Source organism: Nelumbo lutea, chromosome 2 (genome assembly GCF_056320005.1).
Source record: "Nelumbo lutea isolate HS-2025 chromosome 2, American lotus-T2T, whole genome shotgun sequence".
Taxonomy (NCBI): Eukaryota; Viridiplantae; Streptophyta; class Magnoliopsida; order Proteales; family Nelumbonaceae; genus Nelumbo; species Nelumbo lutea.
In genome coordinates this window covers 41,627,975-41,644,460 of record NC_142685.1, presented here as the reverse complement: position 1 = coordinate 41,644,460, position 16,486 = coordinate 41,627,975, and the positions used below count along the sequence as shown (strand labels likewise).

At 40.6% G+C, this 16,486-nt stretch overlaps 1 protein-coding gene across 14 annotated transcripts in view; it reads right to left on the bottom strand.

Annotated features, from left to right (window-relative positions):
- The window catches only part of LOC148870111 (phosphatidate phosphatase PAH1-like), a 36,465-nt gene that overhangs the window by 4,561 nt on the left and 15,418 nt on the right, over positions 1-16,486 (bottom strand). The window lies entirely within an intron of this gene.

Here is a 16,486-nt window from a genome sequence, read left to right as displayed (position 1 = left end):
GAACTTACCTGTCGGGTGAAGGGTCCAGACTCAAAGGTCAGAGGTGTTAGGGGAGAGGTAGACCTCTCTAAGGGTGTGCAGAAAACTAGTAACTTCACTAAGTTCTATGCCCCTTGCAGAAAACTGTGCAGAAAACATGGGAGATGTGAACATCTTGGTTTTGAGTAAGGCTGAAGAGATGAGGGAAGGAATCGGCCACAGTAGAGTTACCCCACCATAAGCCTGTCCAGAACTTAATCCTGTAGAGAAGATGGGCCGAATGGCCCATAGGCTGTTTATTCTTTCTTGCTATTTATGTTTTTCTGTAATGGGCCGTATTCTGGGCCCATCCTGTCTATATTAAGTTCTTTGTAATTTCTTGCCCAACTAAGGGCCTCCTTGTAATTATTCAAATCTATCTTAATAAAATAGTGTTAGGGTGCTGAGAGAGAGTAGGTTCGAAACTCTCATTCTCAAACCCTCATTGCCGAACTCTCAAGCTCTCCTCTCTTTAGTTTTCTTCATGGTATCAGAGCAGGACTGAACTTCAATATTCTAGGGCTGGAAGCTTAGGCTCGTGTTGCCTGATTCTTGGAGGTCATTGGAAGTGCCCAAGACTAGAATCTCTTGGAGAAGTGGTTCGTTGACCAGGAAGAATCAGAGAAAAAAAGGAAGGGGAACAGCTCGGTTCTGGTTTGAAGCTCGAAACTGTAAGTTGTGCTCAGATTTCTGGGTTATTTTCTTATGTGTTTGGACTGTTGAAGTGTCCGAAAATTTCTGGTTGTTCTGTACTACCTTCGGCTGCCATTGAATCTGGTTTAACCCAGAAATTTCTAGGCTGTTTTCACTCCTTCTTGGACTGTCAAAACTGCCGAAACATCCTTGTAACAAGGCTGTAGATTGTTACTTATATTTGGCTGTTTTTGGGGGGCTGTACGAACTATTCTTGAGGCCTTTTTTCTTTTTTGACAGTGGGGTTGTCTCTATTGCCCACACTGTGTTTGTAAAAAGGCCTTTTCAGCAATACCAATTGGTATTTACTCTTCTTGGCTATTTCTTTGGTGGTTACCTTGAAGTCCAGATTTGAAAAGGTACTTCGGCTGAGTGCACAGTGCCTAGAAGTTTCTGATTACTTCTTGAAGGCTGAACTCAGTGTATTGCCTTCTTGTGGTCGGCTGAACTCAGTTCTTGCTCGTCCTCATTCAGTATACTTGTAGAAGTCATCTGAAATCATATTTGAAGTGGTTACATGATGTACTCCTCAGAGTTTGAAAACAAAAGTGGTGCCGAATATGGACTGGTTCAGGGGACTCCAAGTGATTCCTTATTGACTATGACTACAGTCAAACTAGATGGAACTAATTATCTGGCATGGTCACAATCAGTAAAGATCTATGTATGTAGTAGAGGAAAGTGGGGGTTCATTTCCGGGAGTAAGAAGGCTCCCCCAGAAGATCATCCATCCTACGAGAAGTGGATGCAAGAAAATTACACTGTCATTGGGTGGCTTGTGAACTCAATGCAACCACAAATTAGCCAACACTACCTATGGATGAATTCAACAGAGGAAATTTGGGACAGTGTTGCAGAAACCTATTCCCAAAAACTCAATGTGGCCCAAGCATATAAATTGAGAAGTGATGTAAAGAATTTAAGGCAAGGGGAGAAGCCTCTAGCTGTGTATTTCTCAACCTTGAAGTCTCTATGGCAAGAGATTGACCTAATAAAAGTTGTAACTTGGGACACCACCAATGATGCAGAGACCTACAGAAAATTGGTTGAAAGGAACAGGGTTTTTAAGTTCTTAACTGGACTAAACCCAGAATATGATATCACAAAACAAAATATTCTTTCCAAGGAGCGTGTCTCATTGTCACAAGCTTATGCATTGGTGAGTAGTGAAGAAAGCAGAAGGGCTGTCCAGGTTCAAGGGGCTGATATTAGTGATCACTTTGCCAATATGGGGGTTAAACCTAAAGGGAATGCTGGAACTTCTGGTGGCACAGGAAAGAAAGAAGTTATATGTGAGTACTGAAAGAAACCGAAACACACCAAAGACAAGTGTTGGAAACTACATCCTAATCTTGTTCCCATTCGGTTTCAGAAAAAACATGATAGTAAAAGATCAGGAAGTGCAAATGTAGTTGCCGGGCCAAATAGTGAAGAGATGCCTGCTTCTGCACAGTTGGCAACCATGAGAGCAAAATATGAAAAGTTTGGGAAGATGATCAGTCAGCTGGGTGTGTGACTTCTCCTTCCAACCCTTCAGGAAATTCTGCTTCTGCTGCATTTTCTCATTCAGGTATAAGGGCTTCTGCCAATCATGCTACCATTTCAGGTAATCTCAAGATCCCTTTGATTATTGCCTCAGGTGCTTCTGACCATATGACCAATCTTTCTACCTTGTTTGTTTCATATGACTTGCTTCCTGGACGTGATAAAATCACTTTAGTTGATGGTTCACTTGCCCCTATATCTGGTAAGGGAACCATCAAGGCTACGGATTCCTTGCTCCTACCTTCTGCCCTTCATGTACCTAAACTAAATACAAATTTGTTGTTTGTAAGTAGTTTAACCAAGTCACTAAACTGTTGTGTAACATTTTTTCCTTCCTACTGTGTTTTTCAGGATCTTGAGTCTCAGAAGGTGATTGGGAGTGGCCATGAGGCGAACGGAATATACCTGCTTGATACTCCGGGACAATGCACTGATCATCTTGGGAATGCTGCTCTCGGATCTGTTTCTTCAGAGTCTGTTAGTCGGATTATGTTGTGTCATCGTCATTTTGGTCATCTGTCTTTTTCTGCCTTGAGTCATCTATTCCCTGAACTGTTTAAGGGAATTAGTTTGTCCAGTCTTCATTGTGAGTTTTGTGAATTGTCAAAGCATTGTAGAAACAATTATCCTTTGAGCAATAAAAGATATTTTCCTTTTAATATTGTGCACTCTGATGTGTGGGGACCTTACCACTTACCCTCCATGGGTGGCTACAAATATTTTATCCTTTTTATTGATGACTTTTCTCGGTTCACTTGGATATTCCTGATGAAATCCCGTGATGAAGTTCCAAGACTTGTAAGACAATTCCATGAATTTGTTCTAACCCAATTTGATACCAGGATTAAAATCTTCAGATCTGACAATGCAAAAGAATACTTTGAGAAGAACCTATCCTGCTATCTCTCTAACATGGGGGTTATTCATCAAAGCTCATGTGCTAGGACCCCAGAACACCAGAACAGAATGGGGTTGCTGAGAGGAAAAGTAGGCATATTGTTGAAATTGCAAGAAGTATCTTATTTGCCTCACATGTTCCTACAAGGTTTTGGGGTGATGTTGTTCTTACTGCTACCTACCTTATAAACCGTATGCCATCCAGGGTTTTGGGGTTTAAGTCTCCTTTCAATCTCCTTCATCCGGACAATGACCTTTTTCCTGTTCCTATTCGTGTCTTTGGCTGCACCTGTTATGTACATGTTCCAAGTGTCCAAAGGCATAAATTTGAATCCAAAGCTCAAATGTGTATCTTCCTTGGTTATTCCCCCACACAGAAGGGTTATTGTTGTTTTGATCCAAAGACTGGCACTCGGTATGTCTAAATGGATGTCACCTTTGATGAGTTTTCCCCCTTTTATGGTTCCTCTTCAGAAGGACATTGTCCACAGGGGGAGGATTTGTCACAAGTGTTTGCTCTTCCTCTTCCTGTCCCTGTTGAGTCTCTTGATGTGTCTACTTCTCCTTCAAATGTATCAAGGGTGGATCAGTCATTCCATTCTCCCTGTCCCAGTGTTCTTCCCTCTTTACCTTCTCGTCCTATCCTCAATCCCAAGGTGTATCAAAGGCAAAGATAAAAAAATGTGCAGGTTGCTTCTCCTACAATACATGAGCCTCATACACTTCCAGTCACAAAAGAGACATGTACTGTTTTAGCACCTTTGGAGTCATCCTTCCCTAACCTTGATATTCCCATTGCTGTTAGGAAAGGAAAATGGAAGTGCACTGCACACTGCATTTCCAAGCACCTTTTTACAGCTTGCTTTCACCTTCATACTTTGCCTCTCTCTCTTCTGTTGCTTCTAACCCTATTCCCAAGTCTGTGTCAGAAGCTCTTAAGATTCCAGAATGGAGGGATGCTATAAGATCTGAAATCGATGCCCTACACAAGAATGACACATGGGAAGTGGTGGATTTGCCTGAAGGGAAGGATTCAGTCGGTTGCAAGTGGGTCTTTACTATCAAATACCGAGCTAATGGCACCATTGAAAGGTACAAGGCCAGGCTGGTTGCAAAAGGCTATACACAGACATATGGGATTGATTATTTGGAGACCTTTGCACCTGTTGCCAAGATGACATCTGTGAGGGTTCTTCTATCTTTAGTTGCTCACTTTGACTGGCCCCTTTATCAATTGGACGTGAAGAATGCATTTCTGAATGGTGAATTACATGAGGAGGTTTATATGTCTCTTCCTCTAGGGATGTATGGAACTGATATGAAAGGGAAGGTATGCAGGCTGAAGAAATCTCTTTATGGACTAAAACAGTCCCCTAGAGCATGGTTTGAGAGATTTAGAACAACACTTGTTAACTTTGGCTATGTGCAGACACAGTCCGATCATACTCTTTTTGTGAAGAGGAGTGGACCTCTAGCAGTATACCTCATTGTGTATGTAGATGATATTGTAGTGACTGGTAATGATGTTTCAGGAATTCATGATCTAAAATCTTTTCTCCATACAGAGTTTGAGATTAAAGATTTAGGGGAATTGAGATACTTTCTTGGCATAGAAGTGGCTCGATCCAAGGATGGGATTCTTATCTCCCAAAGGAAATATGTTCTTGACTTGCTCTTTGAAACTGAAAAGATGAGTGCTAGACCGGTTGCTACTCCTATTGATACGAGTCATAAACTCTCAGCCTCAGAATGGACATTGTTAGAAGACAAAGGAATCTTTCAGAGACTTCTTGGGAAACTTTTGTACCTATGCATGACTCGGTAAGATATTGCATATGCAGTCAGTTGCATTAGCCAATTCATGCATGCTCCCCGAGACACTCATATGGCAGTAGCAGAGAGAATCCTATGTTATTTGAAGGGCTCCGCAGGAAAGGGTATTCTGTTTGCCAAGCATGGTCATATGAAACTTGAAGCCTACACCGATGCTGACTGGGCCGGAAACATTGATGATAGAAGATCTACTTCTGGGTATTGCAGCTTGGTGGCTGATAATGTTGTTTCTTGGAGAAGCAAGAAACAATCGGTTGTTGATCGGTCTTTTGTTGAAGCAGAATACAGGGCCATGGCACATGGAGTTTCTAAATTATTATGGCTAAAATCATTGATGGAAGAACTTGGGGTTGAATATGACAAGCCAATGATGTTGTACTGTGATAATCAGGCTGCCATCAACATTGCTCACAATCCAATGCAACATGATAGAACCAAGCATATTGAAGTTGATCGACACTTCATTAGGGAAAGGGTCTCTTCAGATGAAGTGTGTCCTCCTTTCATCACATCTAAAGGACAGTTGGCGGATTTTCTCACCAAAGGCATTCCCAAGGCAAAACTTCAGCATGATACCAGCAAGCTTGGCATGATTGACGTCTATGCTCAGCTTGAGGGGGAGTGTAGAGAAGATGGGCCGAATGGCCCATAGGCTGTTTATTCTTTCTTGTTATTTATGTTTTTCTGTAATGGGCCTTATTCTAGGCCCATCCTATCTATATTAAGTTCTCTGTAATTTCTTGCCCAACTAAGGGCCTCCTTGTAATTATTCAAATGTATCTTAATAAAATAGTGTTAGGGTGCTGAGAGAGAGTAGGTTCGAAACCCTCATTGCCGAACTCTCAAGCTTTCCTCTCTTTAGCTTTCTTCAAATCCTATCCCCATTACCCACTTTATATCTAATGAAAGAGATGAAACAATTGTAGGTTGAGATTATACCTTTCCAAGGGTTGGTGTCTTTAACCCGGTTCAACTGAATACTGCTATCCCAATTGTTGGGTGTTGGCATGCTTCCCTTACTTGCTAGTGATGATAGCAATACAAAGAGCATGTAGTTCCCGAGGGAATCTCCAAAGCCATTTACTAAGAAGAGCTATATTTCTTTCTTTCAGGTGACCTACTCCCTAGAGGTGTAAATCGGGTCGTGTTGGGCCGGCATGGCACAACCCGCATGCGGCCCATGCAAAGAGTTGGTCGTGCCATGTCAACCCACAAGCCAAGTCGGGTCGTGCTTCCCTCCCCTGGGATATTTTGGGGGTTCAGCCCAGCACGGCCCACGGCTTGAGCTCGCGTGGGCCCGTGCCGTGCCACCGGCCAAGCCATGTTTTTTACAAATTTTGAAAAAATAATGAAAATTTTAACATAAATTAAAATATATATACAAAAAATTAAAAAAGATCTTAAAATTTTATTTTATATGAATTTTGATGTATACAATTGTTTATATATGCAATAATAAAATGAAATATATAATAAAATTATATATATATTAATATCTTATATAATTACTATATGTAATATAATATATAGAAATATGCTGAATTCAAAAATATGAATAGAAAAGGTAATTCCTTTGAGAGAAGGAGAAGAAGAGATCTTGAAAAGAAAAGAGAGCAATAATCTGGCCACCCCCTTCACTTATTATTTATACTAAAAATATAAGAGCAGTACAAAGACAACTATGCCCTCATAGGGTGGTATAACATAAAACAGCATATAAGACTCGAAAACATTATAAAATTTGGACTCACATAATTATTGTGGTCCCCACCTCCTATCTAACAACTAACATAAAGCATCTACTCATAAAACAACACAAAACTGATTAATCTTCAATACCCCCCCTCAAGTTGGGAGTAAATGTCACATATTCCCAACTTGTGTAGATCATGTTCAAGCTTGTTCTTTGCTTCTAGCTTCAAATTTTTATGATTTGAGAAAAGAATGTCTCCGCCAGGGTGCTTTTTTATATAAGCAAGTATTCTCTCAATAGCTTCCCAGTGTTGAACCCGAGGTGCATGCATGTATTGACTCACAAAACTAACATAGGAAATATCTAGTCGTGTCTTACACAAATATGGCAGTTGGCCCACCATTCTTTGATACCTCCCCACATCTTTTACCAGCTCACCATTCGTAACATTAATTCTATGATTTGGATCAATAGGAATGTCTGTTGGTTTGGTCGCAGCTTTCCAGTCTCCCACAATAGGTCAAGTACATACTTTCTCTGAGAGATGAAGATCCCATGCTTGGATTTTGCAACTTCAATCCCCAGGAAGTATTTGAGCTCACCAAGATCTTTGATCTCAAATTCTTGCTGCAATGATTTTTTGAGATCATCAATCTCCTCCAAATGATTTCCTGTAACCACTATATTATCCACATATACAATCAAAATTGACACTAGAGCATCTCTCCTCTTTACAAAGAGGGTGTGATCAAACTGGGTTTGGGTGTATCCAAAACGGATAAGTGCCCCTCTGAACCAGTCAAACCAAACCCTAGGTGACTATTCCAGGCTATACAATGATTTTCCGAGTTTGCACACCTTTCCTTTAACAACATTTCATAAAAACCTGTTGGAATGCCCATATATACCTCCTCCTGTAAATCACCATTGAGGAAAGCATTTTTAACATCAATCTAAAACAAGGGCCATGAATAGGTGGCTGCTGGAGATAAAAGAATACGAACGGAACTCATCTTAGCTACCGGTGCAATGGTTTCCAGATAATCAACAACATAGATCTGAGTATACCCTTTTGCTACTAACCTTGCCTTGTACCTCTCTATCTTGCCATCGGCCCTATACTTTATAGTGAATATCCATCTACATCTGACTGTCTCCTTATCTGGAGGGAGATCAACTATTTCCCAAGTTTGGTTTTTAACCAAGGCTTCCATCTCTTCTTGCATGGCTGTTTTCCACTCAGGTTTGGAGAGAGCCTCAGTAACATTCCTGGGTATAGACATGAAATCCAGGGAAGAAAGGAAAGCTCGGTAGGAGAGTGGTAAGGCACTGTAGGAAAGATGGTGTGAAATGCAATGGGTTGTACACTTTCTCTCCCCTTTGTGAAGTGCAATGGGAAGATCAAGGTCAGTGGGATCAGTTGCAACAATGGTGTTAAATACAGGAACATTATCACTAGAAAACATAATAGGCTCAGGCTCAAGGGGAATACCTGGAACTATATCTATTGATCTAGAGCTTCAGAATGACTGATAGAGAGTGGTATGGGTTAAGGATGTGTGGAGTCAACCATCGTTTGTCGGCACTGATATTTCTATGAGGCTGCCTGTAGTGGCTCAAACAATGAAACTGATGGAGGCACAAAAGAAACAGGAAGAAGAACAGATTGTAAGTTCTCCTCCCCAAAACCCTCCCCTTGAGGAGAACCACTCAAGAAGAAGGTGGATCCAAAAAATGTAACATCCATAATGACAAATCTGCTCCTCAACACAGGGTCATAATAGCAATACCCCTTTTGGTTTTGAGCATACCCAAGGAAAACACATTTCTTGGCCTTAAGATCCAATTTCTTGCGATGAGGGCCAAGAATGTGAACAAAGGAATCACAACTAAAAACCCTCAGAGGTATGTGAAATATCTCTCCATCTGGAAAAAGAAAGCTAAACCTTAAACCCCAAAGTCTGTGAAGGAACACGGTTAATCAAATGCGTGGCTATAAGAACAGTATCTCCCCAGAAATGCACAGGAACTCAAGTACACACCATAAGACTTCTGGCCACCTCTACAATGTGTTTGTTTTTCCTCTTAACTACTCCATTCTGTTGCGGTGTATATGTACAATTACTCTGATGAATTATACCATGCTCCAAGAAATATGTGATCAGGTCCTTCTCAAAATACTCTCTGGCATTATCTAATCTAAAGGCCTTAGTTCTCACTCCAAATTGCGTGAGAACCATCTGGTGGAATTGTTGTACCAAGTTAGGAACCTCATCTTGTGATCTCATTAAATATATCCAAGAGTACCGTGTATAATCATCCACAAACAAGAGAAAATAATGGTATCCTCCCATAGAAGGAATATGATATGCCCCCTATACATCAACGTGAACAATATTAAAAGTAAAAGTATTTCTTTTATTACTTGGTTTAAAAGAATGTCTACAATGCTTTCCTAACTGACAACTCTCACACTCCAAGGTAGATAACTGAACAGACTCAAATAACTTTGGGAAAATAAATTTCAATGAACTAAAAGAAAGATGTCCCAAGCGATTGTGCCAAAGCATAATTTAACTCACTGATTCTGACCAACTACTACTGCTACTGCTAACATGATGGCTCTGATGTCTCAGAATCTCATCCAGAAGGTAGACCCCATTCACCTCACGATCACTCCCAATCATCTTCTTTGACTCCAGATCTTGCAAAACACATTACTAAGAAGAAATGTCACTAAACAATTCAATTTTTTTGTCAAAGAACTAACAAAAAGTAGATTGGTATGAAGTCTAGGAACATGTAAGACAGAAGATAAAATAATATCATTGGTCACTCTAACTGTTCCCTTCCCAACAATGGGAATATGTGAACCATCTGTTGTAGAGACTCAGTCTCTACCAGAGCACAATTGATAGGAACTGAAAAGGGTAGGGACATTAGTCATGTGCTCAGATGCACCTAAGTCTATAATCCAGGGAGGTCCCTCCTTACCTGAAGTGGATGCGAGATTTGCAGTTGCATATGAACTACCTGAATGTGCAAAAGAAGTGGTGTAGTTAGCTCCTGCACTCTGCTATCCATCTGAAAGGCAAGAGCTAATTGTATCTTTCTTACTCATAAGCTATCCAAACCTCTCCAATTCTGTTCTCATTGCTGCTACTGCAATGGATTCCCAATCAGTTTGGGAAAGATGGGCCGAAGAGTCTCCTGTAGTGGCCATATTTACATTTCCCTTCTTGTTCCTTATCCGGGCAGGCATAAGATTTGGATGAAGCTTCCAACAAGTATCCCTGGTATGCTTAGGCCTCTTACAATAATCACACACCAAGTCCTTCTTATCTTCCCTTCTAATCTTACTACTCTCCCTGTCTCCATTCGGCTTAGGTTTGGTTGTATTAACCATAGCTGATTGGACAATCCTAGACTGTCTCAGCATGACATTTCTCTTGCTCTCCTCTCCAGAAACAAAGGCATAAGCTTGAGAGACTGTCACACTCTCCCTAGAAAGAATATGTTGCCTAGCAATGTCAAATTCAGGGTTCAGCCCTGCCAAGAACTCAAAAACCCTATTTTTCTCTATCAGTTTTTGATAGGTTGTTGCATCATTTACACTTTCCCATACCATAGTTTCTAAGTGATCTATTTCCTGCCAAAGGGTTTTTAGCATGGAGAAATACACGACAAAGGGTTATTCTCCCTGTTTTATACTTATCATTTGATTCCTTAACTGATAGGCTCTGGCTATATTTTGTTTCTGAGATTAGGTTTCAGTCACTCTATCCCAAATTTCCTTAGCAATATTAGCCCATAGGAATTTTTTTCCAATATGAGGTAACACAGAATTACACAGCCAGGATATTACCATGTAATTCTCCTACACCCATCAGGAAGAATCTGTATCAGGTTTCTTCTCCTCCCTAGTGATGTATCCTAATTTTCCACCGGCACCAATAGCCACCTTGGCTGATTGTGCCCACTCTAAATAACTTGTAGCATCAAGTTTTACTATAGTAATGATTCCAGACCCAAAAACATCACTACTACCTTCAAAAGCAATTCAATATCACACACAAAAACCAACCCTTTTGGAAGAGGAAAACCCTATCTGGAGAGAAATCTCTCTCCTCCCCATGCCTCCCAATAGAAGAGAAGATTGAATCGATCACTCCAAGAGGCTCAGAAAATTCCAGAAACTTAACCGCCCTCTTCAGAATAACAAAAGAAAACTAACAATACCTAGGTGCCCAAGATCAGATAAAAGACAAAGAGTCCAATTTTTCTAGGACTCTTCCCCGTACTCCCGTTCTTCCTGATTTTGATGTCGAACAATAGATCACCTTCCTAATGACTAGATCCCACCAAAAAATCCAAGAACCGGACAATCTATAGAAGATCGATCAGCCATTTGTTACTTCATGTAGTCGGCCGATCTAGGGCTGCATGAGAATGCTTCAAGAACCCTAACCTGGCTCTAATACCAAGTAGAAATCTGCTGAATTCAAAAATATGAACAAAAAAAATAGTTTCTTGAAGAGAGAAGAAGAAGAGAAGAAGAGATCTTGAAAAGAAAAGAGAGCAATAATCTGGCCGCCCCTTTCACTTATTATTTATACTAAAAATATAAGAGAAGTACAAAGACAACTATGCCCTTATAGGACAGCATAACAAAAAACAGCAAATATAAGACTCAAAAACATAATAAAATTTGGATTCACATAACTATTGTGGTCCCTACCTCCCATCTAATAGCTAACATAAAACATCCACTCATAAAACAACACAAAACTGATTAATCTTCAACAAATATATACATATTATATATTATATATAAAATATATATAAATAGGGCAAATTTCTTAAACTACCCCTACTGTTTAGATAATTGACAAACTCTACCCTTACTGCTCATATATTGTCTTAAAGTACCCCTACTATTCCTAACAATTGTCATCATCATTAAATGCTAACAGAAAAAATGAAATATCATATTTGCCCTTTATTTTGGTTCAAATTTTTCAAAAAAAAAAAAGCCTAAAGCCAAATCATTGTATGAGTTGTCGTTGGCCGGACAAAACGGCCACCGATACCGTCAAACATGGTGTCGAACCCGATGGACCTGCACTGCATGGTGAACACTAATGTGGCCGGCTAGGAAATGCTTCCATTCCCCTGTAACCTGTTCTCCGATACTTGACCGTAGATTGTTTTCGGATCCACTGTATCTGATAAGGAATTGAAAAATTGAGAAAAAAAGGATTTAATTGCTGCTCAAGTTGTCGAGCAAGCCAAGCTGAGGCTCTGAAGGACGACCACGACGCTTTCACTGTTGTCACCGGTAGCCGTTGAAGCTTGAAGAATCTTAGACGCATTTTCCTCAGTCGCATCAAACCCCAATCTCTCAATCAACCTCTCTCCTACTACCCACTTCAGTTTCTTGTACCCAAACCTCTCAATCAACCACCCATCCTGACGCCAAGTCTTTGATTTCTTTGTTTTTGATGAAGTAGCGCCTTCCACAACAATGGCTGGTGGGTTGGAAGGATAACCCCCCCTCTCTCTCTCTCCTTCTTTCTTTCACTTCCCCCTATTTCATCACCGCCTTAAACTTAGCAATAGCTCCTTCTCCCCATTTTGTTTTTTTTCTTCTTCCTCTCCCTCTCTTTCCCTCGACCCAGGATAAGGTTGGGTTGTAATGTCGGAATTTGGTTGACAAACTCTAATGTGAAGCACACTCTGAGAAGTTCCAATGGTGTTCTAGTACTATTGCACGTCTAGGGGTAGGGGATCTGGCAGGAGTTGCAACTCAAGCTGGGTTTCCATGATTGACACCAGCTCTATCATTAGATCTCTGATCTACGGGTCCATGGTTGACGACAACGATGTTGAGGGCACGACACAAGGGAAATCATTGGGTGAAATTTAACCATTTTGGTTGGGAACTCAGTAGTTGCAGATCCAAATTTGCAGATTGAAGAGAGAGAGATGATCGAAGATGGGAGGAGATGGACACAACACGACGATCCCGTCCTTGTCAGCGGCCCTTCGATGACTTCCTCTCATCTTCTCTCAGATGATGGTAGAACCACGTCTGAGGACATGGTGGAGATGGATACAACACGACAAAAGTGAAAGGGATTGTGTGGTCGTGCGATGATCATGCAATTGTGCAATGACCGCGTCTAAGGACATGGCGGCCCTCTGGTGACTTTCCCGTCTTCTCTCAATCATTACAGTAGATCGTGCAATGACCAAGAACTTGGGGCTGAACTCGACCTAGATTAATGGATTGTGAGGAAGACTAGCATTCACTCCCAAACAAGTTCATGGAAGTAGCTCTTGACCCACTGAGCCTTGACTGCACCCGAGGACTGTACAAGAGAACAATTAATCAGGTCTCAACGTTGGCGACATTCCTAGTCGTCACAATCTCTCACCTCACCGTTGAATGGATCAATAAGCCACTTCGTTCGGACGAAAACCACCATTTGTCTCCCCAAATTGAAGATATTGAGAAGAGCAGCTCTGCAAGTTTAGACAGCAGGCACCGACACCCCCATGTTTCAGATGATAAACACGAGCGTCGGGGTGAAGAGAAGGGTATTACTATCATTTTTCAAATATATAACAGTCACATAGTGTGGCATGTGAGCAAATTATGACAGATTGTGACAAAACCCTCACAGTAGTGGGGTAATTAGTCAATTGTCAAAAAACAGTAAGGGTACTTTTAAGACAATATATGAACAATAAGGGACTAAGGGTAGAGTTTTTCCATTAGCTAAACAATAGGCGTAGAACGGCCCGCTCGGTCGTATGGGCCATGCTGGCATGTGTGCCATGTGTGAAAATTTGAGAGAAAAAATGAATTGATTGTATTGTCTTGGAAGGAGCATATACACAACTTTATATAGAATTACAGAGCTAATTTACAGGGTGATAAAATAGGAAACTAACTTTTCCAAAAAATCTAATTTCTATATCAGTGGGATTTTTCAAATAATATCCCATGATTCTAGGAAATTAAGTTTCCTAAACTGATGGACCTAAAATTATGGACAATCAATCAGAGAGTCAATCTTCTACTTTCCAACACTCCCCCTCAAGCTGGTGAATATGCATCTTTCATTCCTAGCTTGGAGATAAGTCCTTGGAATGCCACACTGCAAAGCCCTTTTGTCAACACATCTGCCAGTTGACCATTCGTTGAGACGTATGGAGTGCAAATTAATCTGCTATCCAGCTTTTCCTTTATGAAATGCCTATCTATCTCAATGTGCTTTGTCCTGTCATGTTGGACGGGATTGTGAGCAATGTTAATAAGCTGACTTGTTGTCACAGAATAATCTCATTGGACCTTCCCATCTGATCTTTAGGTCTTCCAAAATTATCTTGAGCCATAGTAATTCACATACTCCCTAAGCCATTGCCCTGAATTCTGCCTCCGCACTTGATCTAGCTACCACACTCTGTTTCTTACTACAGGCGGTCTATAAAAGAACTTGCCCTAGGCAATTGCTTGATCAAGTGCGGTCTGCACCGCTTGATCTACCTGAATTAACCCTAGAGGCATTGCCCTGAATCCTATAGACCGCCTGTAGTATCCGATGGCAAGCATAACTTTAGTAAATCTTCCAAACCGCGCCCTAGGCAATTGCTTGAGACCATATAGTGCTTTCTTCAACCTGCAAACTTTATTTCCTTTTAGATTTCCTTTGAAGCCCGGAGGAATATCCATGTATATCTCCTCCTTTAAATTACCGTGAAGAAAAGCATTCTTTACATCAAATTGCTCCAAGTACCAGTCGAAGTTAGCTGCTAGTGACAACAAAATTCTTACCGTATTCATCTTAGCCACTGGAGCGAATGTCTCCTGATAGTCAACACCATAGGTTTGTGTATATCCTTTTGCCACGAGTCTTGCCTTGTATCTTTCTAGAGAGCCGTCTGACTTGTACTTTACTGTGAAAACCCACTTGCAACCCACAAGTTTCTTTCCTGGTGGTAGGTCAACAATTTCCCATGTTTGATTCTTATCTAGAGCCTGCATCTCTTCTCTCATAGCATCTTTCCATTTCTCATCAGATAAAGTATTAGGAATATGAATGGTGTTTAGACTAACTAGGAAACTCCTATGTGATGGTGAGAATTTTTTAAAGGACACAAAATTTGCTAAGGGATATAAGGGATGTTTAGTGCATTCTCTTGTGCCTTTCCTAAGGGCAATAGGAAGATCTTGGTCAGATGCTAATTCAGAAGAAATTTCTGGAACTGTATTTACCTCATTCTCAGGATTAGGAGTTGAATCTTGAACCTGCACAAGATTAGGATCCTTGTTTCTTCTTCTTGAATATACATGCAATCTCATAGAGTTACAAAGTTCATCATTCTCTGTCATGGGTCTGGTATGAATGGGTGAAGAAGTTGGTTTGGTTTGAGGTGGTTCGATAGGTGCAGATACGGATAGAATTGGTATAGATGCTGAGTTTGGGTGTTGAGAAATTGTAGGTAGACCAAGCGGGAACAAATCTTTGTCCTTATTCAATGAATGACAAGGACTCCCCCTGAAGATAAGGTTGGGTGAAATATGGTGTTTTTTCTTCAAAAGTAACATCAATAGAGACAAAGAATTTTTTAGTAGGTGGGTGGTAACACTTATAACCCTTTTGGGTGGACGAATAACCCACAAAAATACACTTGACGACTCTTGGATCTAACTTCCCTCTATTATGGGTATGAACATGGACAAAAGCAGTGCATCCAAAGATTCTTGGGGTGAGATTATTTGTTGTACGTAGATCGAGATAAAATTGAGAAAGTGTTTCCATTGGTGTTTTAAATCCCAACACCCTCAAAGGTAATCGATTTATAATGTATGCGGCTGTAAGCACAACTTCCCCCCAATAGGTTTTTGGAACATGCTGGTGGAAAAGTAAGGCTCGGGTTGCAGCTAGTAGATGATCATTCTTCCTTTCTACTACTCCGTTTTGTTGTGGAGTATTAATGCACGAGGATTCATGGATAATCCCTTCTTTTTGAAAATATGGGGATAAAGTTTGGTTGAAATAATCATGTGCATTATCCGATCTAAATCTTTTGATTTTGACCCCAAACTGATTTTGGATCATGTTATGGAAATTTGGGAGTACACTACTTACATCTGATTTAGATTTAAGAAGAAAGATCCAAGAGACCCTAGTGCAATCATCAATAAAAGAGACGAACCATCGTGAGCCATACACATTTGGAACTGTGGAGGGTCCCCATATATCACTATGGATAAAAAAGAATGGGACTGAACTTCTCTTGTTACTGATTAGAAAGGGCACACGCTTGTGTTTTGCAAATTCACACACATCACAATGAAAATATTCAACACTCAATCCTTTAAACAATGAGGGAAACATAGTTTTCAGAATTCCAAAAGGCCAAATGGTGTCTTTGTTGGATGATGAAAAGAATGACAGAGATAACTTATCCTGGACAATATTTGATTCGCATGATTCTTCAAGATAGTAGAGTCCATTCTTTTCCTTAGCAAGTCCAATCCTCTTCCCCGAATCCTGGTCCTGAAATATACAGTAAGAAGGATAGAAAAGCACCTTATAGTTCATGTCATGGGTGAGTTTTTGGATGGATATCAGGTTAGTGGACAATTTTGGAACATGAAGGACACTTTTTAGTGTAAGTGATGGATTAGTCTGGATATCCCCAAGGCCAGCTACGGTAGTAAGGGAACCGCCTGCAATGGCTATTTTTCGATTGCTTGGGCAGGGGGTATAAGTGCTAAAATGTAGTGACGAGTGA